We start from the raw sequence: 14,164 nt of genomic DNA, 5'->3' as shown, positions 1-14,164 counted from the left end.
AGTGATATAAGTGCTGGTAAGAGCAGGCAATGCTGGGGTCCTTGAACCCATTGGGTCTATCCGGAACTGTAAGGACACACCAGTGGCAAGACATGTCACAGGAATGCACCATGGAGATGCATGTCACTAGAGTTTTGTGGTATTGATCATGTGCAGTGGGGACCCAGAAAGGGGGATTGGGATCGCAAATTAATGCAGAAAGAATGCAGATGGATATATACGTTACAGACACTGCACCCAGATGGCCTTAATGAAGGCTTTATATATACACCATTTTTTTCGTTTCACATTATATTTTGTATATATTACCTTTATGTATGTTACTATAAGTATCACTATTCACGTGAGTTGATCACTATCTCAGTATTATACAGATTTACATTACACTCTTCACATTATTATCATTATAGATATTATGTTAATAACTAACACATATATATATTTGGGGGATCCAGGTATTTATTAATGAGTCTTACACTTTTTTATGACTCGTTTTGACATTGAGGCAGGTCTCCATAATGGTTGTCACTCCTACACTTCATTTGTATATACTTACAAACATATATTTTTATACATACACTCACTTGTTTAGTACACTGTATATTCCTTTAGCACTTCACATTGTATGTTCACCTACACGCTTTATTATTTATTTATTAGCCATATTGTATGAACATAAACCACCCAAATGAGTGAGAGACTTTTTGGACTATGGTTTTATTATATGTACATCATGCACGTGATACATTATAATCCATCTGCAGCGACATCGGCATCCCACAAACTTTATTACGTTCCGGATAGTTGATGTTCCACCATCTGAATATCTTACAATATAACCCATAATACTTACCAATGTAGTCTGGTATAGCCACTGATTTGAATGTTTTAACCTTGATGTGGATTACATAATAAAACTTCATTTTGTTTTCATCCATGTGCATTATTCCTCTGATTGCTGGAGATATACAAACCAAGCTGGATAATATATTCCCCCTATAGAATCAAATAGTCGGAATGTCATATACACCTACTAGCAAAATTAACCATTCATAGTATAGAATGAACAATAGAATTAATCATTGGTGTGATTGGTTCCAATTAAAATAGCATACTTAATTAAGCTAGACACCATAGAGATGACTTGGAACACCTGAGACACTGTCTCACACCCCCTATTCAGGGTACAAATGGGTTGGAGGAGCTAAGCACCATCACTCCTCCTACCCTGAAGAAGCGTAGCATCTACGTGAAATGCTCGATCGCCGGCGGTTTTAGATGATGTCATGCTGGTGATGTCGGTGGTGGGGACGGCTGTACACATTTATTAACATGGAAGAAACGGGTTGTATATCGGCTGATTTCTTTACATGCTTATTCTTTTAGCTATTGCGGTTTATGCTGTAATTTACCAGTGTGCAGCTTTTGAATATAAAGTACTATACCTGCCTTTCTTGTCCGTTAGATGCGGATTACCCCTTCAAGTATTACAATACTGTGTATTACACTGCCGTGTTTTACTAATTTCACTGCAGCTGAGTTTCGGACCACACACTGAGGTTTCTATTGCTGCACTTGGATCTGTATGATGGTTATACTATTCGATACTTTTCTAACTTAGCAACTGTTTACCTTGTGAAGGGGTTGAATTGAGATACATTTTTGCTATACACTCTGTTTTTGTCTGTAGTCACCTATTGAATCCTCACAAGGGCATTTGACTATTAGATACACCTTTGCAGGGATAATTCACCTTAGTGAATAGTATTTTATTACTAGCATGTGATATGTATCTTATGTTATACCCGTGTTGATAGGGGAATATATTTGTATCAATAATAGGTATATCCTATGTCCATTACGATCATCTGTAAAGACATTCACCCCTTCGGAAGTATAATATTTAGTTGTTTGGCTTAGGAGGAGCCAGACAATGTGTATATAGCCATACCTACTGTATATTTTATGCCCTGTATTTACAGTTATTTGATTAAAATTGTATTTTTCATTCTCTGCATATGAATGGGATATCTGTTCGGATTATACATTGTCCTACCCATCTGTGCCCCCCAAGAGTGCTTTATAAGGGATCCTTTCCCGGGTGTTACTTTGTAATATCCGGACCTTGTATATACTGTATGTATACCTACTTCCCAATGCACCATGGGGGTTTTCTCTAAGAATATATTCTACCTAAAATTGGTGAAAGGACAATAACCGTCTTTGGAAACGGAGTAAGAACAGAGTTTATTAGAAGCAGAGAGACGTTTTGAACCCGCGATTTCTCTTCCAGATTAAATGCCATTTTCAAACCCAGGAACATCGTGGGCAATCCAGACCAGCAAATGTATTTTTCAGATGTTTTTTTTTTTTTAATATCCCAAGTGTGTATCTTTAGGGAATAGGCATGTTTCTACCTTGCCCCTCAGGGGGTAAGTGGGTTAAGACTAGCCATGGGGCCTCAAGCTGGGGGGGCCTAGTCCAGGGAAGTGGTCCTGCGAGCCTAGCTCTGACCACTGGAAGGATTGTAAGCTGCGAGGTCAAGAACTTGAATTGCCAGGGAAGAAAAAAAAATATATATATACATATACATACACGTGTATGTGTATACTATAAATCAGTAGTGTCACGGGAGACTCCTGTGGCGGGTAGGATCTCGGTGGCCGGAACAGCAGGAGCATAGTAGGGGTCACAAGCAGAGATCAGAGCCAGGCGGCAGATAGCAAGGTCAGGTAACAAGCAGGGGTCCGAGGCAGGCGGCAGGTAGCGAAGTCAGGTAACAAGCAGAGGTCGGCAACGAGGAAACTGGAACAGGACAGGCGGGGCAGGACAGGTCCGGGAGCAGGGACTGAGACGGGGAGCAGGGACTGAGACCAGGGAGCAAGGAACTACCAGGGACAAGCCAGATTACCAGCAAGGGCCTTTACTAAGAACAGAATCAAATACAGACGGGTACAGGAACAGATCAGGATCAGAGACAGAGGCATGTGCATAGGAGTCTTACTTGAAACAAAGGCAAGGAAACAAACAGGAAGCAGAGCTATAAGCAGAGAGAGGAGCAACAAGAGGACAGACAGACAGAGAAAACAGAAGGCAGCAGCACACCCAGTGGACAAAGAAGAACTATGGCTAGGCAGGAGGTCTAGGAGACCCTGACAAGTAGCCAGACCATATCTCACCCAGCTCATCCACGCTGTAAAATAAAATTCTTAGGGTAAAATAGAGGGTGAATGATGTATACTGATTTCAAGTCAAGAAGGAATTTTCAATATTATGTGCTGACACGCATCCATTCACAATTGTGCAGTAAGCCATGGAATGAATATTTGCGTTCCACGGTGTGAAAAACTTAAACATGCAGTACCGACAGCGCGCAAAGTATGTACGCACCTCGCTGGAACGCATATGCGTTTCATTGAACATGATGTTTAGCACAAGAACATCATGTGACGCAGAGCGACCAACACTGGTCTTGCAAGTACAGGTACATAATGCAAGCAGGGTACATTTAGCTATTTTTTGTACCTCATATCGTGTGTTTGGCTGCAGTAATGTTGGCTACATCTGTACAAGGAAGCTCTGAGTTGCAAAATGTTTATTCAGTTCAGAACTGCAATGTTATCTGTAGCGTGATAAAAACCTACAGTACCCGGATGGTAGCTAATCTATCCTGAACAGAGGGAATTAAATACAGCATTTGATTACCTTTACACAAGCCACAAGCCAAAATGTTTAATTTAAAAAAGAAAATCGTTGAGTGAAGAACTTTTAATTTAAACACTAAGGAAACAGTCATATATAAACCTAACTTTTTAAACTAATGTGTGACCATATTCCTCTTTCATAGAGGTAGCCCAGAGCTCTCCCATCTGGCAATTTTGGGGACAACCAAGCAATATTCTGTTTATAACTATATGTAAGTGAAGTGAAATGTTCATGTTTATTTGTTCCATGTTACAGTATTTCCTAAAATCTGGCTTGGCTGAAGTTCCCAGAGGACAGGCATGATGGCAGACCATGGAGAGACTTGGAAGCATAGATGCATCTTGAATGTTTACAAATTGTGTATAATCCATGTAGGATATAATGTCATCTTTAAAAGGCAGGCTAACATCCCAATTAAGAAAAAACAGTAATGTGAATGTTTTCATGTCAGGTAGTAACTGTGATTAATATAGCAAGAAATCACTAAACAGCATTACAATAATCCAGCTAAATGTTCCCAAGTAAATTATTCCTGGTTCCCTCTGTGTTCTGCCATGTTCCCTCCTACTTTCTCTGTATGTTCTTCCTACCTACCAATTAGATTGTAAGCTCTTCGGAGCAGGGACTCCCTTTTCCTAAATGTTAATTTTTATGTCTGAATCATTTATTCCCATGATCTGTTATTTGTATTTGTTATTTATATGATTGCCACGTGTATTACTACTGTGAAGCGCTGTATATTAATAGCGCTATATAAATAAAGATATACATACATACATGTTCAGTGTCCTGCATCTCCCTGCTGTCTCGCCATCACCTCCTATGGTGTCATTTATGGCTCTGACTGTGACAGGGACCATTTGATTGCAGCAGGCGGGGGGTGTTTAAAATGGTGTGGGTTTTAATATAAAATGATAATTTAAGACAGAATGTCTTTGGCAATCATGCATCACAAGTGTAAGATGTATACCCTATATCAATTCTGCTAGATCATTTAGAAACATTGTATCTTTCTGCCCTCTATGAAGAGCTGAAAGTTCTGTGAAATGATTTTGACGTCTCGGGCTTTGAACTTCCTGTACCATAAATGACATCAACAAAAACTCCCTGTTGTAGTTTATTGTTCAATTAGCTTTTGAATCCAAATAAAATGAAAAACGATCAATAGGTTTGGTTAAAACAGAAAAAAGCAATAAGAGAACAATTCAAGAGTGTAGCCTGCCTTCAAAGAATGTATTTGTCTATTTCCAAACTGTTTGTCCACCACTGGTCTCCTTGGACAACACTACCAATTAAATATACAAGTTTGCTGATGTAATGGCAGTTTACTAAAGCTAAGGGCCTCATGCAGAGAGCATCGTTATTTCAAAATTCGCCATTTTTTGTACAATTTCGCGCAGAAACCGGCATCAAATGGCGAGTTACGAAAAACACGCCATTTTGTTTTTTTTATTGCTAAAACTCGCCTCGCGGCTGGCGAGAACCTCGATCTCGCCATTTTTAAAACTCTCCGAATGCAGAGAGGTACGAACGGCATGTAGCGGCTGTTCGCGCCAGGGAAATGGCGCGTTCTTCTCATTTTAGCCGCGCCAGGAAATATTGGCAATAAGATGGCGCTCGCCGCCTATAGCAAAGGGGGGGGGAAAAGCCGCGATTTTTTTTTTTTTACATTTCTAAAGCGCGCATCTGTTCCATTCAAACTCGCCACACGCATCCATGTTAAACATAGCAGAATTCGCACTTTTCTGCATATGGAGAATAAAACTCTCCAAAAAAGCTACTTTTTATGAAATTCGCCAATTTGAAAATTCTATGCTCTCTGCATGAGGCCCACAGTAGGCATTACTTTTTGTATTCCAATTCTTCGTGTATGAAGTGCTGGTAACTGCTAGTAACTGCACTGTGCAGGTATAACCTGTGCCTTCTGATATAGCGTATTTTGCAGTCCTTTCAAGCGTAACAATATCATTCCTCAGCATCTGCTACAACATATGTCTTCTCATTAAGGCCTCGGACATGGGACCTCACCTGTGCGGGTGCTAAGGGAAAGTGGGTGCGTTCCCTGGCCATGGAGGACGGGGCGTTCCTGGGGCCGGTCCTAGTGCCTGGTTCACCCTCATCACGTGACCCGCTCACGTGAGCTGTATGTCGCGCTGAGAAATCAATTTTACTGATTTCTCATGCAACGCGCGACCGCTTGCTCCCGCACGCCGCATGGACGCGAACACTGCCTTAAGGCAGTCGGTTCGCTCAGCGTCCGCACGGTCTGCGGCACCATGTCCGAGGCCGTGCGTATAGTGCCCGCGACCAGCGACAGGACGGGTGATGTCACCCATCGCCATCGCCGCTAGCAAAAGTTATATTTCGCTTTGCGGCGGCGTTGCGGGCGTACTGGCATTTGATTTGTTCAGGTGCTGTCACATGAGGCGACAGTCCTTGAAAAATTAAATATTGCCAGCTTCCAAAATTCGCAACGCAATGTCGCTTTGTCGCCGTCGCGCTTACTATAAGCGTATGCGGCTGCAATGTATTTGTTTTTGGAGTTGAAGAGCAATTATATGTATACAAGCAGTTTGTATAGTATTTTATATACCTATATTTTCATATATAAAATATAGACCTATATCTTAACATTGTCTGATAAAGTAATCCATTATTTCCTTCCAATGGAAAGTTGTATTAACCCTTTGCTTGCTATACTCTATTTACAGTTACAGTTAATTAAAAGTGAACATCTGTGCTTTTTACGTGTCTCTGAAGAAGAAAGATATTTCTACATGTCTTGCTAGCATTGTACTTGGGTCTCACCAAATATATTGAGACAGTAGGTGTTCGAGGTAAAAACATTTTTTTCAAAGTGAGTAGAGGAGATGCAGTTACAGCTGTGCAGTTCCATAGTCTCTGGAGTTTTCATAAATAATGATAGCTTATGGTACAGTAACTATTTCAGCCGTGCTAACTTGCCGAGATTCAGTTCACTCCTGTTTCGTTCAAACTCTTTAAAGAGTTCCAAAAACTATCTATATGGATCGAATTTATTTAAAAATATATATTTTTTTTTAAGTGGCGAAATACCGTAGTAGCCCAACAACTTTTTACATTTTCTTTAAAACTCTAATCATACCTTTGATTGAAAGTTCAAAAAACTGCCTGCCTGTCATTGTGGTTTGGGAGAAGGAGATCTGATAGAGGGAGCAGGGTAGTTAGCTGACTGAGTATAGGCAGGCACAGGTAGGCAGGCACAGGTAGGCAGGCAGGAAGCAAGAGAGACAGAGATTTGCTTTGATTTTATCTGATTTTTTGCAAATGTTTTTTGTTCTGCCCCTCTGACACTGAGGAGGGGTTTTTCCAGCTCTAGAAATTCAACATACTGTAGCAGAAAACGCTGCCACAGGAGCCGTAAACGTATTACTTTCCTTTGCTGGTATCAGAAACAGAAACAGTAGCAGTAGTGCTGTGGCTGCACCCCTGTGTGCATGCCCCGGGAGCCTGCTGCTGCTGCTGCTGCTACTGTTCAAACTTTGTAAGAGAAGCAGGTTATAGCAGAGATGAGCTTTGAAAGGTAATTATTCCAGCTTCTTCAATCTCACTCTCTGAAAGTAGCTGCGTGTTCTAGGAAGTAGATCAGTATAAGGATTAGCTGGTTTCCTCTATGTTGCAGACTGAGATTTTGATAGGGCAACTTTTGGCAGCAGCACTTTAATCTATGTTATCATCTTCAAATAATTCTCTCTCTGTGTTGTTAGTGAGTGTTGATGCTTCCTCTGCCCAAGCACATCTGCTTGAGCAGAAAATTCAACGGCTCCAGCTGGGCAGCTCCAGCTTCAACAGCTCCAGGGCACAGTGCTAGCCTGTTGGGGAACCCCATAACAGGTTTTCAATTGGTGTTCCTATTGCTAGTATCAACTACACCACCTGACTCTAATATGTCCAGCACCACCTCTACTACTGCTCTTTCTGCTCTAGCTTCAGCTGAGGAACCATAAGTAGGTGGTGATAATATAATGGAGGTTTAGGAGGCACTACAGGAGGGAGAAATTAGTAGGACAGCAGTTCAGAGTACTTGTTGAGACTGGATCAGATGCACCAGTCATTGCTCCCATCATCAAACTCCCACTCCATAGTTTTTGCAGGGGGACCCCTTTTTCACCACACTATAAGGACAGTGCATTAGCACTCACAGATTTTTGGTGATGTATTGTGGGATTAACGTTACTTTGGACTTTATTCCTTATCTGGATTGACCGATTCACAGCGATATATATCACAACTCTTTATCACCACAGCTATTATTTTAGATATTCTAACTGGCTTTCCATGTATTGCCAGTTTCCAACATCTGAGTGCAGTCTCTCTATTTTTGGGTGATTGCTCTGTGTGTGTGTGCAGCTTTGTATAGCCATTCATGTCGTTATACTGTATTGCCTTCTCTCTATTTAGGTTTTAAGGCAGTATTTCTTCTGTTCTTGGCAATCTGCCAGACATTATATTGTGATATTGATTTTCATTGTGTACTAGGTCCTTTGTATTTTTGTCCTATATCCCACATTTCCCCTTTTTGTCCTTTTGTGGTAATTTGAATAGTTTTGGTAGGTCCCTCTGTGTGCTTCATATTGGTTTCTTTCTGTGTGTGTGTGCGTGTGTGTGTGTGTGTATCTCTCTAGCCCATCTTCCCCCCCTTAATCGCAGATTGGGTCCCCTAAGGTGTTCTGGGGTCTGGCTAGGTGTCTCTGTGTGGTGCATACCTGCTGGCAACAGGAGGGCCCGAGTTTCCCGCGATGACATGGGGGATAACAGGAACAGGTTACTGGGGTGGATGCCTTCGTTCTGGTTCAATGGTGCAGCGCCTCCATCTATAGTAAGCCCCAGGAATGCGGGGTGGAACCCTTACCACAGAGATTCCCCACAGGGATAAGAGATTCCAGTCTCACACAAGGATTATCTTTAAAAGCAGCAGTCTCTTTATTCACTTGGGCAGCAGCAGCAGCCGACAGGTACAGTTGATGCACAGTCCACTAACTGTTCTCCCTTGTGATGTCCCAGCCGCCACTCTGGACCAAAGGCATCCAGAGTGGGGCTAGCTCTTCCCTCACTCCCTAAGCAGGGTGAGAGGTATTTGGTTCCACCTCACTAACTGTAGCTTTATCAGCTCTACTCATGAGCTGATCACTCCTCTCCTCCTAACTCACTGTCAGACTGACAGAACACACACACAATAGAAAATGCACTGCTCTTTTATGATCTCAGCAGGCACCGCCCCTGTGTCTCTTGCTTTGACACAGGGTCAGGTGACCTACCTCCACCACTCAGGGCAGTGCTTGAAGTGGGGGAAACCCATGATAACTCCTGGCAACCTGCCCTTACCAGGGTTTATACCAGGAGGAGGATAGAACTATAGCCCCATTTCTTACCATGGATACACTCTCCCTCAGGTGGAATCCAATGGTCCCCACTTGGACCTAATTTGCTGGACCATCCTACAGGTGAACAATCTGTGAACATACAAAACATAGTTAATCAATATTGTGTACACTAGACTGTAACACCCATGATGGCGACATAACACAATGGGAAACTCCCAACATGGAGAGCCCTAACTCAATAGTAATGACGGGGATCAGGCTTCTTCACTTCCCGCCCGTTGTGATCCACAATTTTAACAAAGAAGGGTTGTACAGGCCCATTCTCCGGTCTGTACAGGATGTTATGCATAAATATATTCCTGCCTGTACTCCAAGCCTTTATCACAGAACATATTTTATCCTCCCTTATGTAGGTAGTGCTACCAAACTTTATCCTCAAGTGTTCAAGGACTGCATCTCTGAGCCAGGTGTCTCTCTGGTCCTCGATCTCCTGCATTATCGGCTCTGGCACGTATGGAAACTCATATCCATGAGATTGCCGTTATCTCGCCGCTATGGCTCTGTCTGCCCTACTTGATTTAGTAAGATTCCGGTTCCCAGCCTTTCCTGGCAGTACCCAGAACTTTGGCTCCTCAGGTACGATCTATCATCGTACACAATAGATGAGCCTTTGGGGGTAATCACCTTTTGCAAAATGTCTCTCTACCTGTTATTTAACTCGTCGGCAACCTCCTGTGGAGAATAGGTACCTACGTCCTACCAGTGATCTACAATATCTTTCTTTATTAACACAAATCTGGTGCGGTCCATCCCCTCATGATACCCCGTGAATAACGGTGCCCACCATTTATCTCGGTGCGCATATGAGGATGACACACTCATACCTTCCTCAGACTCTGCTCTGGAAGATACACCGGATGTCGCTGCCTCTGTAGAATGCGAGCCTCTGCGTCTACCTCTAAGGACATTCTTATAAATCGTGGGATTCATCTTAGGTGGTTTGGGACTTACGGGACCCGCTTTTGCAGTAAACTGGGACCCTCGGGCCCTGCCTCTAGGAACAGGATTAAACAGTGGGTTTAGGTACATGTACAACACTTGACAATGGTATCTCCCCATCAGAACCCTTATCACCCAATCCCGCCAATCAGTTGAAAACATGGACATCTTATCCAGCTTACTCCCACTAGGACCCGGTGAATGACACGTGACGGGGCAGTGGACGGGGCAGTGGCGCTAGGGGCGGTGACCATGGGATCGGCAAAGTCCATTACAGTGTCTCTGAGTCGGGTGATGCCACGACCTGTAGGTATTTTCTTACTGGCTCTTTCGGCAGCACTTCGGGCTCCTCGCTTGGTTACTTGAGCTTTGAACTCTTTGAACTCGGCTTCCAGCCCAGCTCTCCTTATGGAAGCAATCAAAGCTTCTGGGCCTCTGCGCCAGTCTGAACCAGAAGTGACGTCATCATTGGTCGTCACGGAATCTCCATCCGCTCCTTGGTCGCGCACCGGAAGTGCGTCAAGGACCAGAAGGGGCGGTGGTGGACCATCAGGGTCGCGGACGGGCAGGTATGCCTCAAGCCCTTCTCTCTCCACAGGTTCCTCCTTCACCTGTCGGGAATAAGGGGGTGGTGGTGGTGTCCTCTTACCGCTCCGCTGTCTTCCTCCGGAGCCGTCTCAGATCCCATCTCCGCCGCACTGAGAGTCGCCACGGCCGTGGGACTTCTACGCGGTTCAGGCCGCACCAGCGCTCGCCGTCGGGGGGTCTCCGGACTCGTCTGCTCCATCTCAGGGGTTAGTGGAACTTCTTCTTTACAGCTGGGGTGGTCCGCCGGTCAGCGCATCCCCACCGATGACAGGCTGTGTCTCTCATCCGACGAGGACTGCAACGGCTCCTCCGCTGGGTAATCACCTCGAGTCCTTATGGCACCGCCAGTGGGTATGGGTACGAAACGGGCCCGCTCCGGTACCTCCACTGCGGTCTTGCTCGCCTCCGTCAGGACATCTCTTGGTGGCTAGGCCTAGGTCCCTACCGCAGGGGTGACTTATGGGACCAGGGCAGCCTTAGCCTCCGCCTCCTCTATCTCGATCAGCGTCGCTGGAGAGGCATCTCGCCGGGTCTTTATTGTAGAGCATGGCTCGATAGGCCAGAGGTAGAACGTGCCACACTGTTGGCACCGTGCCGTTGTACTTGGGGCCGGTCCGGGTGACCTGCATTGGACGCACAGGCACCGCAGATATTCTCGGCCATCAACCTCCACAACCAGGAAGCCTCCTGGAAGCTGATAAGTGGTCACGCTTAAGTCAGCCATCTTTGCGCAGGGGTTGATTCGCTCAGCTTACTGGTCTCACACTTAGCTCCTTCTCCAGTCAAGTAGAAGTGAAGTTCCTTAGCCTCACTTCCTGTCCCTCCTTCCGCTGGGGAGGACTGTGGGGATTGGTTCTTGGTGTGCCCCCTCCCTCTGGTGGAAACAAGAGGAGGGGCACTCTCTCTCTTTGTGTAATATGGCTTCGTCCGTCAGCCAGTCACTGCACAGGTGGGTGTGGCTTCGGCTTTCGCGCCGCTCCCTTCTTTTGGCTGGGGATCTGGGTTTGGCGCCAAACCCTCGCACATCTCTCGCCACATTTCTCTTACAGCCTGCTTGCATGCAGCACGTGCGCGATCTAGGCTTGGCGGGAGTCGCCATTTTGGATCGGCTGCAACCCGCGTTGCAGTGAATGACGCAGCTGTCGCCATTTTAACCTCCTCCATGCCCCGCAGAGCACATGTATCTCTCGCCGCCATCTTTAGTGAGCCCTCTAAACCCACGATAGCGCTACTCTCAGTGTCTATGGTGTAACTCGTTCCTAGACACTTACTACACTTAATGGTGCTCTAACCAATGAATATAACGCATGGCATACCCCAGGCTAAGCAGAACTCTCTCCTTGTACACCGCACTCGCTGACGGTTCATTACAAGCACTCTGTGGTGTGTTTTCTGGATACTGGCTAGTGTACTTGGCATTCCTAAGTACTGGGCATCTACTTTTGGCCACTCATAGTGCAGACCCTATGCTGAAGTCCCTGACCTAGTTAACAGACTACCCCCACAGGAATCCTACACTATCTGCCTCAAGGCGACTAGAATAGCTATAGCCAAGTGTACCTAAATTTACATCACCCTCCTAGGGCACCTAGGGAGTACTGTGCGAGAGGACTGTCTCTCCTGACTACCCCTAGTCTGCAAAAATGCCCTTCCTTCTGCAGCACTTGCTCTGAAAGTGTACATACATCTTTCAGCTCTGCTTCGCTGAAAACCTGTCTTATTGCTCTCATCAATCTCAGCAGCATCTCCAAATCTAGCCCATCTTCCCCCCCTAATCGCAGATCGGGTCCCCTAAGGTGTTCTGGGGTCTGGCTAGGTGTCTCTGTGTGGTGCAACAGGAGGGCCTGAGTCTCCCGTGATGACATGGGGGATAACAGGAACAGGTTACGGGGGTGGATGCCTTCGTTCTGGTTCAATGGTGCAGCGCCTCCATCTATAGTAAGCCCCAGGAATGTGGGGTGGAATCCTTACCACATAGATTCCCCACAGGGATGAGAGATTCCAGTCTCACACAAGGATTATCTTTAAAAGCAGCAGTCTCTTTATTCACTTGGGCAGCAGCAGCAGCCGACAGGTACAGTTGATGCACAGTCCACTAACTGTTCTCCCTTGTGATGTCCCTGTCGCCACTCTGGACCAACGGCATCCAGAGTGGGGCTAGCTCTTCCCTCACCTCCTAAGCAGGGTGAGAGGTATTTGGTTCCACCTCACTAACTGTAGCTAGATCAGCTCTACTCATGAGCTGATCACTCCTCTCCTCCTAACTCACTATCACTACTGTCAGACTGACAGAACACACACACAATAGGAAATGCACTGCTCTTTTATGATCTCAGCAGGCACCGCCCCTGCGTCTCTTGCTTTGACACAGGGTCAGGTGACCTACCTCCACCACTCAGGGCAGTGCTTGAAGTGGGGGAAACCCATGATAGAACTATAGCCCCATTTCTTACCAGGGCCACACACACACACACACACACACACACATATATATATATAATTTTGCCATGTTCCCAAAGCATTATATATTACATCATACTATTTTAGCAAGAAGTGCTTTTATAAATATGTTTCTATCCATGTTCTTCCAATTCTAGGCTATTGGCTTTCTAATAGCTATCCCCAAGGTTTAGCTTTTTGACACTGACAACAAGTGACATGCTGTACTGTGGGGCAGAGGTGCGCAAACTTTTTGAAGTGAAACTTCTTTGTTGGAAGGGGTGAATTTCCTTCATTGGAGACGGAAGTAAGGTAATGAAGTGCCGTCATTGTGGGCCAAAGAGGCCGTCAGTGCACGTCAGTGTGTTCAAAAGAAACTGTTGCATGCGCAGCAGCCGCCGCGTGCATGCGCAGTAACCTGCGGCTCGGCGCAAAAACCGGCTCAGCGCACATGCGTTGGTACAACACTTGCCCCCCCCGCCCCCTACTTTGGAGAACGGACACACACACACAGAGACACACACACGAGAAATTCACTGTTAGTATAAATATAGAAGTTCAAATAGTTAAAATGGGATGTGTGCTGAGCACGCAAGTTCAAAGTCAAACTTGTCACTGAAATTGTGTTTTGATTTTTAATTTTAAAAATCACCATCACAACTACAATTTCTGTGACAAAACAGTGACAAAAGACGAAGTTTCACTTAATATGCGCATGCTCGGCACACACAATTTTTTTCTTTGTGTCCCCTTCCTGCTCTCTCCCCCTGCTCGAGCCCCCCTATTACCTTCCCTCCGCATCAGCGGCGGCATTTGATGTCACAATGTCACGCGCTGTCATTTTCTGCCGCGCTGTCATGGCGATGCGTCGCCAGAAGCTGCCGTCGAGCAGGTAAGAGGCAGTTACAGAGGCCTTGCATGCTCCCCGGCATTTTATTTAAATGTTGTGGGCGCCGTGCCCCCCAGTTTGCGCACCCCTGTTGTAGGATATGCACTCCAGTACTAGCAGTCCACTAGCTTTGTTCTTTTCATCTCATGTAAAGTGACTTAGAGCTAGCGTTTATCTCTCG

The 14,164-nt window shown here is 45.3% G+C and overlaps 1 protein-coding gene across 3 annotated transcripts in view; it reads left to right on the top strand.

Annotated features, from left to right (window-relative positions):
• PHACTR1 (phosphatase and actin regulator 1) overlaps positions 1-14,164 on the top strand; it is a 442,415-nt gene that overhangs the window by 99,771 nt on the left and 328,480 nt on the right. Inside the window, exon 1 of one of the 3 annotated variants that reach the window (XM_075585693.1) lies at positions 7,201-7,267. The exons of the other annotated variants lie outside the window; for them this stretch is intronic. The gene's annotated coding sequence lies outside the window, so the exon portion shown is untranslated. Of the gene's footprint in view, positions 1-7,200; positions 7,268-14,164 lie in introns of those variants that run through there. 3 annotated transcript variants of the gene reach the window in all.

This window comes from Ascaphus truei, chromosome 2 (genome assembly GCF_040206685.1).
Source record: "Ascaphus truei isolate aAscTru1 chromosome 2, aAscTru1.hap1, whole genome shotgun sequence".
Classification (NCBI taxonomy): Eukaryota; Metazoa; Chordata; class Amphibia; order Anura; family Ascaphidae; genus Ascaphus; species Ascaphus truei.
This window is presented reverse-complemented; position numbering and strand designations above follow the sequence as displayed.